The 12,576-nt window shown below is 42.3% G+C and overlaps 1 protein-coding gene across 1 annotated transcript in view; it reads left to right on the top strand.

The window, feature by feature from the left end:
* The window catches only part of EXOC4 (exocyst complex component 4), a 599,303-nt gene that overhangs the window by 250,994 nt on the left and 335,733 nt on the right, over window positions 1-12,576 (top strand). The window lies entirely within an intron of this gene.

Raw genomic sequence — 12,576 nt, 5'->3', positions numbered from 1 at the left:
TTTCTTCCCCTTCTCTCGCAGGTTTCCGTGCTCCAAGGCCTGATCTCCTCTGTTAGTATTCCTCATTGTGGCTATTTACAGACCTTAGGTTTTTCTGTCTGTGTATCATAGTGTTATAGTTGGTAAAAATAATTTGTTGCCCAAGTTTTGGCAAACATCATTGTTACAGTCTGGTTTCAGTATAGGTTACAAAAGCAAGGACAGATTTTGAAACCAGTTCTTTTGAGACTCTAGCTAATATGGAAGATGACAAATGCATTAATCAAGCTTGTGCTATACAGCCCTGATCTGGAAAAAACGCATGAATTTTAAGCGGCTTGTATTGTTGAAAGGAGAACTCAACATGTGTTGATCCGTTGATCAACACAAGGTGATCCGGTGATGAAATGAAGGAAAATCGGGCGTCCACCTCTTGGGCAGTGCATGGAGGTAAAGGCACAGTGCAGCTTTCTGAGGCAGATGGAATGTGAACAACTAATAAATCGGGTTTCAAAACACTCAGGAACAACTTATTTCAATGCATATGATGTTGGATTTCTGACAAGATAGATTGGGAGTAAAAAGAGATGAGGCCGTATCAGGAGGGCATTCTTTTCCAGCAACGTCTGAATAACAATATTTGATCTCATTTCATCTCATCAAGTTCACAAGTTTAGTAAATAAATAATTCTAAATCATAGAAAGAAGCCTTCAGGATCTCCATGGAGTTTTACATAAAAGAATCCGAGCAACACTGTACTGCCTCAGCATCCTGTGATCATCCTAATGTCGTCGTCTTCTCGATTATGCTTTAAGATCAGAAGATGCGCTTATTTCACAGGCTCCTCATCAGATGTCCTCGCAGACACCCAGGTAGTTACAATGAGCAGTCTGCATCTGTACTTAGTACTTGCTCTCTGGCTGTCTCTTGTTCGGTGACATAGTGGAACATTGTGTGAAACTACCACTTAAGTTGAAAAAATCTCTAGAGAAGCAACTAAGTATGTCTTTGAAATTCTCATTTATTTTCTGCCAAGTAAATTTGTAGGGAAAAAAGGAAGCAAAAATCAGTATCATTAAATAATTTTAAGTTATCTTTCTTTGAGTTTTAAAATTTAGAGTTAGAAAATATTCATTGAAAAACATTTATGAAATAAGACATTAGCAGTTTTCTTTGCAGTGTGCTAGGAGATGTTCAGATTTCATAGTAGAATTTTCCCAGTTATACTGTGGGTTTTTAAGTTTAATATAAAACACTTTAGGCCCCAGCATGGCACCCTAGTGGCTAAAGTCCTCGTCCTGAATGTGCTGGGATCCCATATGGGTGCTGGTTCTAATCCTGGCAACCCCACTTCTCATCCAGCTCCCTGCTTGTGGCCTGGGAAAGCAGTCGAGGATGGCCCAAAGCTTTGGGACACTGCACCTGCATGGGAGACCTGGAAGAAGTTTCTGGCTCCTGGCTTCAGATTGTCTCAGCTCTGGCCAATTTAGTCACTTGGGAAGTGAATCAGCAGACAGAAAATCTTCTTCTCTATCTCTCTTCCTCTCTGTATATCTGACTCTGCAATAAAAATAAATAAATCTTTAAAAAAAAAAGACTTTAAAATAAGTTTGAGGCTTTTTGGTTTTCTTGCATACCTGAAAAATAGGAATGTAAGTGAAAGGATAATACAAGTGTTATGGAGAATGGAATTAAAGGATAAACTTACACTACATACAAATTTTGAAATCCACACGTATCAACAGTATATTTTTGTTGTTTACTTGTTTGTTTTCAGATGAGAAGTAGAAAGGAACGGAAAGAAGGGAGAGAGAGAGAGAGAGAGAGAGAGTGAGTGTGTGTGTGTGTGTGTGTGTGTGTGTGTGCCGATTCACTCCCTCAGGGTTTGTAACAGCTTGGGCTCAGCTAGGCTTAAGTTGGGAACTAAGAACTCAGTTTAGGTCTTCCACCTAGTGTTGGAAACCCAGTCCCCATCGCCTCCAAAGTCTGCACAGGAAGGAGCTGGAGTCTGGAACCTGAGCTGCAGATTGAATGCCGGTACTCTGGGGTTGGCCATGAGTGTCTCAACTGCCTGCTGGGAAGGTTCTTTAAAACAAGCTCATTAAAAATGCTTCTTTCCACATTAGCCACAGTACATGAAACACTTTTTACCAGTAAAAGCAGAGGCTTGGGGCAGGGGCTTATCCTACTGAGTAGGATGCCATATCCCATTTTGGAATGCCTTGGTTCAAATCCCAGCTTTCCCACTGAATCCAGCTTGCTTCATCCTGGGAAGTGGCAGGTGATGGCCCAAGTGGCTGGGCCCTGGCTACCTCACGGGGAGATGTGGGTATAGTGCCTGATTCCAAGACTCACCACCCTGCATGGGCCCCTGTTGTGGGTATTTGGGGACAGCTGTTTTATGTCTGTCTGTGTTTGTGCCTTGTAAATAAGTTTAAAAGCCACATCTTAAAATAAGAATTAAATCTGCTTTATTGCTTTGTACTTCTCTTAGTCTGTTTTTAACACTGTCCATATTCCTTTGTAGTTGTCATCTTATGGGTACCATATTCCTTCTTGTTTTCAAATAATTAGTAATAACTAGATATAATTCAAAAAATGTTGTAACTTTTAACATGTTATAATTCCTGCTTTGTGATTGTACATGACTGACAACATATAATAGTGAATTCTTTAAAGAAGTTGACTTCTGCTCGGAATCCTTGGCAATGGCCTCGACTTCATAGTATTTATGGATTTAATCCCAGGATATTTCTATGAAATCTCGGAATCTCACTGCTGGAATTGATTCTTGCTTTCCAATCAGTGGTTTAAATCTCCTTTGTGATACCATGACAAATGGACATGCAGTTTCTCCAAAGGAAAACAAATACGTATGTTCCGAGGGAGAATCCTTCTTATATTAGACATTAGTTTTTCATGTGCTTCTAATTCTAAGTAAATTGTGTCTTTTATCAAGATAAATCTTCCTCTTTTTTTTGCAATTTTCACTGGGCATAAAATACCTGTGCATATTTATGAGACACAGAACAACGATTGAGTGAGTGTATACGGTGTGTAATGATCGAGTCAGTATTGGCAGCAGTACCGTAAACATTTGTGGTTTGTGTGCATGTACTGGGAACCTTTAGGCACTTCTAGCTATTTTGAAATAGACTAAGTTGTAGACAATAATTGCCTTGCTGCAGTGTAGGACTCTAGAACTCGTTGCTCCATCCCGGGGTGTCTGTGAAGGTTCTTCCGTAGCTCAGTGTGTCAGGCAGTAGTCCTCTCCCTCTCCACAGCTTGTTCCTTCCTCTGTCTTGTTCAACCCCAGAGTAAAGCCAAGAGTTACGTTTGCTTTTCTCTGAGGATTTGACCTTTGTAACTTGTTCTTGGTAGGAATTCACACACACATACTTGTTTTTTGTAGTACATCCTTGAGGGCAAGAAAGGTATTATTATGGCTGTTTATTATCTAGTAAATAAAGAGGTTGGAGAAGTGTAAATGCCTTGTCCGAGGGCAGATACATAATGAGTAATAGTAGAATTGGAATTTACATGTTAGCACACATACGTTGCCTAAACTGCCTCCATTGCTTGTGTTAGTAGTGACAGTGAAATAAGGGGATATTGTGCTTCCTCCACCACGCGTAGCAAGACCCGTGGCCCTCTCCAAGGCTGCAGCTCTGGGATCTGCCCTCCCCGTGTCCCGCGGGCTGTCAGGATTTCTTCTGATTCCTTTATGGAAGGGATCAATGAGGGAGCCTCAACTGGTTTATGCTTAGTCTTCATCAAGCCAGCATGGAGTCAGGACACAGCACAGCACCGTGGCTTCTGGCTCTCACCCTGTAAGTAGAATGGAAGCCTCATGCCAATGTGAGCTTGTTAGCACCATGATGGAGAGGTTTGTCATCGGTTGTACCTAAGGAGCCGGGTGTGTATGAGCTCCATGCTGTGTCTTGCTCAACCTTGGTTGCTGTCTCAAGCTTAATCCAGTTGAGTGGGAGAACAGCTCTGTGGAACCAAACAAGGGAGGTAATGAAGGTGGTGGGAGTTACTTGGATTCCTTTTGAAGGTCAAGTTAGTGGGATTTGTTGGTAGATTGAATGAGAGCTTTGAGCAAAATAAAAGCATGCTGATGACTGCAAGATTTAGGCAAGGGCAGCTAAAGGTCGGTGGTGTTCTTAACCCCAGGTCCTGGGATAGGGCTGGTCTGTGCTTGTCCCCCCGCCTCCCTCTCTGCTCTAGTCCTTCCGTAGCCCTCCATCGCTGGCTGGTACCTCGGTGCTTAGGTGGAACATGTTTACCCTGAAGCTGTCCCTGTGTGGAGCCTCGGCCTTTGGCTAACACGTTCCTATGCGGGTCAGACTGCCACCTGCCCGCCTTGTTGCTTCCTGAGCTCGGCCTGGCTGTGCTCCCTTCTGAGCTAAATGGCCAAGTACGTCCTTGTGCATTTTATTTTAATAAAAAACCTTATCTACATTTTTAGACTTTTAAAAAACACCTTTTAAAAAGTAGAATCACGAATCTTTAAGGACATAAAAAGGAAACATTAGCTTTGTATATTATATTTAGAAAATGTTGACAATTATCTTCTGTGATTAAATCACTATTTTTGGTGTTACATTAGTCCGTTTATCATATTAATATCAAGCTACTAAACAGAGAAGCAGTGTTGTATTTTCTCTGTCAAACATCTGTAACTTCACATTTTCCCCTGAATTTTATTATAGTTGGATAAGTTGGTTTCCAATTTCCAAAGAAACAGTTTTATTTTATTGTAGGCTTTTTTAAAAAAAACTGCGGCTTGTTCACTGTTAGCTATGTCTGTAATTTCTGTTACATCTTTTTATACCCTAATCATATGAACTGTGTCTGTTGATTATGTTTCCTCATGAACCCTCTCTTAGGCACAGAGTTGCACATCTATTTATTATAGACTGTTGAGTTCAATTAAATAGTTTTTCTATTAAATATATATTTCATTCAGAATTACTCAGGAGCTTATGGAACTGTATCCTAAAATGATAACAATAATAATAAATTAAAAAAGAATAAAAAAGTCATTTCTTAGAATGATTTCTTTAACATTCAGATACCCATTTGGGGGTAAATTATTAAGAAACAGATTAAAATTGTACATCTTGCCATAATTTTTCCCGTCTTATTTTCTTGCATTGGGAATTCTTGTGATGTTTATGGGAGGATCTAAGAAGCTTCCCATAAAAGACAGCTTGAAATAATCATAATTGGATCATGTAAAAATGTCAACCCAAACTGATACCAATTATTTTTTCCTGAGGCATAACTAATATATCAAAGCAAAAAAAAAGTTCATTTTTGTTTAAAATCCCCAAAGAATTTTTGCATAACAGTTTGGACTACTAAACATGATTCCCTCAGAAACAATGCCTGCTTCATGCTTATTAGAAGAGCACTTCAGAAAGCTCAGGAAAATGGCGTTTAAAAATCAATTACTGGGCCCGGCGGCGTGGCCTAGCGGCTAAAGTCCTCGTCTTGAACACGCCGGGATCCCATATGGGCGCCGGTTCTAATCCCGGCAGCTCCACTTCCCATCCAGCTCCCTGCTTGTGGCCTGGGAAAGTAGTCGAGGACGGCCCAATGCATTGGGACCCTGCACCCACGTGGGAGACCCGGAAGAGATTCCTGGTTCCCGGCTTCGGATCGGCACGTAGCGGCCCGTTGTGGCTCACTTGGGGAGTGAATCATCGGACGGAAGATCTTCCTCTCTGTCTCTCCTCCTCTCTGTATATCTGGCTGTAATAAAAAATGAATAAATCTTTAAAAAAAAATCAATTACTTCAGTGCAAAGTTTTTTGGAATGTATACATTCATGGGATTTTAAAGTCCATGGGACATGCATATTAAGTGATAGAGTTATCAATTTTTTGCATCAAAGTAAACTTGTATTTTAGTCTTTTTTCCAGGCAGTACCTACATATGTAGAATATTGCTTCTCCTAATTTGTACTTGTGCTTTTGTTTTAATTGCTTTTTTAAAGATTTGTTTTATTTATTTGAAAAGCAGTATGGCAGATATGGAGAGAAAGAAGGAAAAAAGCAGCCTTCCATCCACGGGCTCATTCCCTGTGTAAGCGCATGAGCCAAGAGTGAAGCATAATCCAGGAACCGCAGCCACATCTAACATGGGGGCCCACGCATCTAACATGGGGGCCACACATCTAACATGGGGGCCCACGCATCTAACATGGGGGCCACACATCTAACATGGGGGTCCACGCATCTAACATGGGGGCCCACGCATCTAACATGGGAGCCACCACATCTAACATGGGGGCCCACACATCTAACATGGGGGCCACACATCTAACATGGGGGCCACACATCTAACATGGAGATCCACACATCTAACTTGGGGCCACACATCTAACATGGGGGCCACACATCTAACATGGGGACCCACACATCTAACCTGGGGGCCCACACATCTAACATGAGGGCCACATATCTGACATGGGGGCCCACGCATCTAACATGGGGTCCACGCATCTAACTTGGGGGCCACACATCTAACATGGGGGACCCACACATCTAACATGGGGGCCACACATCTAATATGGGGTCCACACATCTAACATGGGGATCCACACATCTAACATGGGGATCCACGCATCTAACCTGGGGGGCCACACATCTAACATGGGGACCCACACGTCTAACATGGGGGGCCACACATCTAAAATGGGGGCCCACACATCTAACATGGGGGCCACATATCTGACATGGGGGCTACGCATCTAACATGGGGTCCACGCATCTAACATGGGGGTCCACACATCTAACCTGGGGGCCCACGCATCTAACATGGGGGCCCACACATCTAAAATGGGGGCCCACACATCTAACATGGGGGCCACACATCTAAAATGGGGGCCCACACGTCTAACATGGGGGGCCACACATCTAAAATGGGGGCCCACACATCTAACATGGGGTCCACATATCTGACATGGGGGCTACGCATCTAACATGGGGTCCACGCATCTAACATGGGGGTCCACACATCTAACCTGGGGGCCCACATATCTGACATGGGGGCCCATGCATCTAACATGGGGTCCACGCATCTAACATGGGGGCCACGCATCTAACTTGGGGCCCACACATCTAACATGGGGGACCCACACATCTAACATGGGGGCCACACATCTAATATGGGGTCCACACATCTAATATGGGGTCCACACATCTAATATGGGGTCCACACATCTAACATGGGGACCCACACATCTAACATGGAGGCCACACATCTAACATGGGGGCCACACATCTAACATGGGGGCCCACACATCTAACATGGGGGCCCACACATCTAACCTGGGGGCCCACACATTTAACATGGGGGCCACATATCTGACATGGGGGCCCACGCATCTAACATGGGGGCCACGCATCTAACATGGGGGCCACGCATCTAACATGGGGGCCACACATCTAACATGGGGGGCCACACATCTAATTTGGGGGCCACACATCTAACATGGGGGCCACACATCTAACATGGGGGCCACGCACACTCATACCTTGTTCTACTGCCTTCCCGTTCATGTGAGCAGGGAGCTGGATCCCAAGTAGGGCAGCTGAGATCAAACCAGTGCTGCAGTGTAGGAGGCAGGCCCTTTACGTGTGTTTCTAATTAACATCTCTGTTTTCATTGGTAAAATTAGCCAACTGCAGCATTGTTGTGGAGCTCATGGGCAATATGTGTGACGTGTCAAACTACCACAAAATTGGGGTTTGTACTAACTCCCTGTTTTACACTTCATTGATGTAATTTATTCAACCTGTGAGTTTCCTGGGACCATAACATGATATTAATTACTTAGTAGGACATATAATTAAAACAGATTTACCTGTGTGGGGGGAGAAAATGAGTACTGGGTCCACCGTGCCTTTGACCTTGAACAAGCTGGTTTTTCCATGTCTCCCTGCCATGAACCTCATCTCTTCAATGTTAAGATAAATAATGTAAATAGGGATGTTACTGAGATTGATAGTTTGTGTAAAAGACCCAAATTAATTGCACCCTAGGTCAGAGTTTAGTCCAGACAGTTGAGCTTTTGTTTAAGGGGTTCAATCTGCATTTTCTCCCAGGACCAGCAGCAGTCAGTTCGAACTGGAGCAGTGCAGGAGCGCCAACAGTCCTGGTTTGATTGACTCTAATACTAAACTGAAGTAAGGGTAACTGCTTTACCTTTGCTTTCTTGACGTAGCACTGAATGCCAAGGTTATCTGGAGACCCAGCTCCAGGTTTAGTGGCAATGGTGGCAGCAACAGCAGCAGGCCTTGATAATTGATGTAATTTATGTTTGAAGAATAGGCACGGGCTAAAGGAGGTGATCTAAAGTGCCCCTCTGGCAAGGTGACAGCGTGAATTCAGGAAATGTTTCCACCATTCAGCTGGCTCTTAAAGCCAATTAAAGCCCCCACTTATTGATGAATCAGGAGTTCCATATTTATTGTGCCATATTCATTTTCATACATTTCTGAGGCATACTATTTGCTTTAAAAGAATTCACCTTCACTATGGTTCTCCTGTATGTGAAAAGGCCAATTTTAAAATCCAGGGCGCACTAAAAATATCAGATACTGCATGCTGCTTTGACTCAGCAAAGTCAGCATTGAATTCCGTGTTGCTTTCATTGAATTGTGCAGCAAAGGTATTCATAATTTTAACAACTATGTATTTAATATTATTTTTAATTGAAAAGTTAAGAATAGAGAAAAACATATTTCATTCCACCATTGTGTCATGCCTTAAGTGTTCCCATCAGTTTTCTAGACTGTCTGCTGTGATAATGTTGCCCTCAAACTAAAGCACACAGATTTTATTCATTTGTTGGAAGGTTCATCTCATTAATAATATTGATTGGTACTGTGTCCCTCAGTGTTACAAAAGAACAGTGGTTTTTCAAATTTGGGACTTTTTGTTTTATATTTGAGCAAGGGGTGTGTGTGTGTGTGTGTGTACACATGTAAGTGAAATGTGACTGCTAACACTGGACAATTTCCAAAGGTATAAGTAAACTACCCTGAAACGTTTGAGATGGACTGGGTTTCAGTGCCTTTAACGCATCGTCTCACTTTAATGGCAAGAAACATATTTCAGCTTCTTGCAGTCCTTATTTTGTAAATGGGAAAACTGGGCATACTGGAATCTAAATAATTTCATCACATTTTTGCTAATAGTGAAACTGTAGCTTTGGGGTCTCTGGCAAAGCCTTTTTGACTCAACTCGATGTACCATGGTCACATTATAAATGCTGACGTCATTTCCTGGTCATCTGGTGGTCCTAGTGAGCCTGTCCGCCCTTGCCTTCTGTGTTAGACTGTGAAACACACAGCTTCCTTTCTACTTTTCCTGGATGATCTACTTGTGGTACTGCGGGTGGCTCCCTTTTCTTGCTCAGCATCTTCCAACATTTTCCTGGTGCCTGGCCCTCAGCCCTGACAGCTGAGACTAGACTGTGAGACTGGCCAGTGAAGGGGATGGGGTTCCGGCCTGTTCAGTGCTCTGTTCAGGGTTGAATTAGTCCTGGGTTGCTGGGTTATAGGAAGGCATGTGTAGTGAGGGAACTTTGATTTCTCATATAGAATACTGAAATGCCAGAGTGTATCTCAGAGGGTAGACACACTGTTGTTCTTTGGCCGTGTTTTGCTTTAATCCCCAACAGTTGTATTTCTGAGAAAGGTTTTTTCCAGGCTTGGGGTTGCTGCTGGCTAGTTTAGTAGGTCTGCTATGTGCTGCTGCCCTGTAACACCACAGACTGGCTGATTACAGAAAAGGGAAATTGATTGATTTGCGTTCCTGGAGGCTGAGAAAGCAAAGATTTGAGGAGGTACCATTTGGCTGGGTACTTCTTGCTGTGCCATGCATGGCAGAAACACACACACACACACACACACCCCTACAGAGGTGAGTGAGGGAGAGAGAGGAGTCAGACTGGGCTTTTTTTAAGATTCCTTTTTTTTTTAATTTAAAAGGAAGATTTACAGTGAGAAGGAACGACAGAGGTGTCCCATCCACTGGCTCACTGTGCAAATGGCTGCAATGGCCAGAGCTGGCTGGGCTGGGCTGGGCTGAAGCCAGGTTCTTGGAGCTTCTTATGGGTCTCCTACATGCGTGCAAGGGCCCAAGGACTTGAGCCATCCCCTGCTGCTTTCCCAATATGTGAGCAGGGAGCTGGATTGGAAGTAGAGCAACTAGGACTAGAAGCAGTGCATGTATGGGATTACTGATGTTGCAGGTTGAGAATTAGCCTGCTGAGCTACCATACCGGCCAGACTCAGTCTTTTATAGCAACCCCCTCCTGCGCTATGAGGACACATGGCCTGATGACCTCACCAGTTCCCCACCTGCCAACACTGTTGCATTGGAGGTGAAGTTTCCAGTACATGCTTTGCAGAGGGCACATGCAAAATGTAATGTTTAGCAAGCTATCTTTGACCTTCATGTCTGCTCCAGGAAGTAGGTCAGATGCCAGGTAGAAAGCATGTGGTAATGTAACTAGAAGAGATAGGAAGATGAATCTCTATTTGCATGTTGTTACCTCAACTTATTTTAATTTAGCTTAATCCTTCTGTTAGAGTATTTGACACATTCTCTGTCACTTTTTGAAAACCATGTGGGTGTGTGGATTTCGAAATGTTTTATAATAATATTTACTTTTAATCACTTTTCTGTGGACTTCTTAAAATGTCCTCATGTGTGACTCATTAATGGTTTTTATGCAGTTAGCATGAATTTAGAACAAATGAAGCTATTATTTAGATTCTAATTTCCTATATCATGCCTTTATTTTCTTTGCCAGATGTAATTCATTGATATTTCCAATGACTCTTGGTTTGTTTTTCATAATTTATCTTTTATTTTGTTATTTCTGTTCCTTTTCTTTTTCACAGCCAACATTTGATATGAATACCTACTTGTTGTTTGCCACTTGGATGAGACCAGGACAGAATTCCAGGCCCTTTGCTTTTGGCCTGGCCCAGCCCTGTTTTGCGTGTGTGTGTGTGTGTGTGTGTGTGTTCGATTGAACAAGAGGTTGGAAGATAAATTTCGGTCTGTCTTTCTGTTGCTTCAGTTTTCAGGCATTTAAAAAAAGAAAACACATAACAATAAAGTGGCCTAAATTAAAGTTTATATGAATTCTTCTATATAATCTTTTTTTATTAAATTTATTCATTAATTACATTGTGTTGTAATTACATAGAATCTGGGATTCTCACCCCCACCCTCCCCCCATGGTGGGTTCCTCCACAATATAATCTTAATTAATAGGATTAGTGGAATTGTGAGCCTTGAAAGAAGAGCTTTGACGTTTTCGTGCTAGACTTAGGACCTAAAGGAACAGTAGAAGCAAAGAGGACTATCCACGTGTGAACCTGCTGTGCCAAGGCCTGAGCTGGAATCCAGGCAGTGTACTCAGTGTGTGTTAAAGTACTAGCTTGAGTACAGCTCGGTTAATCAGGTCTGAATTGAATTGTGAAGTGCCTAAAATCATAGTACTTTAGATTATTTAGAAAACAGTAGAAATCATGTAGTTTAACTCATACTTCTCACTAAAATACATACTCGCATTAAATGCACCGATGTATTAATCTGTGTGTAGAGGTACCTCACAGGAAATTACTTATGTTATTGAGCACAGAATATAATCTGTTTTATTGTACGCATGTGTCTTTGGTGAGCCAGTTCCTAATGGGTTTATCTTAGAAGTATTAATAAAGAACATAGATTTATTCTGGTGCTTTGTAATTTTTTATTAAATAAATATCACTTGTGGTAGTCTTGGTGCTTTCCTTTTACCTTAGCAAAGCATTCATATGGCTGATACAAATATGGTATTAATCCATGGTCTGAAATTCAGAGTTGCATTCACCGTTCTGTATTTTTGTTACACTGAAGAAAGACTGCTCAGATGAGCTGCTGGCTGCACCTGCAGTAATGACACTTGTCTATTGTCTGAGGTGTCGGGGCTCTAGGTGAGCCCACATGTGGCTCTCTGAAGCTCTGTGTATATCAGTCAGTTTCCAAGACATCTTAGAGACCATTAAGACAATAAATCAACTGAGGTTTAGTTTTGGTAGGTATCACATTAAGAGTTATAATCAAAGCCTGGATTGCTAGGGCTTTGTGGACGCCTGCCTAGTACCAGACATTATGCTTGTTAAGGTTCTGAAGTTTTTGAGAATAACCTCAGTGGGAAGATGGAAGGTGAAATGCTACTTTGACACTGATAGAAGCTAGATGGCTACACAGAAGGATGGAACCTAGTTTGAGACAAGTGAGCATGCTAACTTGGGCTAATTTTATTTATGTACTTGGAGAAGGTGCTAGATTGTTTTGGGTGTTTCCTAATGAGGCAGGACCTTTATAACAAAACTTAAAACACTATCTACAAGCATTTATTTTCTTCAGTTGAAAAATGAGGTTGCTATTCCATGCAAGCCTAGCTTTTTTTTTTTTTGGATCTCTGCCAAAGAGTTACTTAACTTTTCCAACATGGATAGCAGGACGAGAGAAGCTAGGGATTCTATGCACTGATCTTGGTTCTAGCGGATGCAAGAAGC

This window comes from Ochotona princeps, chromosome 25 (assembly GCF_030435755.1).
Source record: "Ochotona princeps isolate mOchPri1 chromosome 25, mOchPri1.hap1, whole genome shotgun sequence".
Classification (NCBI taxonomy): Eukaryota; Metazoa; Chordata; class Mammalia; order Lagomorpha; family Ochotonidae; genus Ochotona; species Ochotona princeps.
Note: the sequence above shows the minus strand (reverse complement) of the source record. Positions and strands in the feature narration are given on the sequence as shown.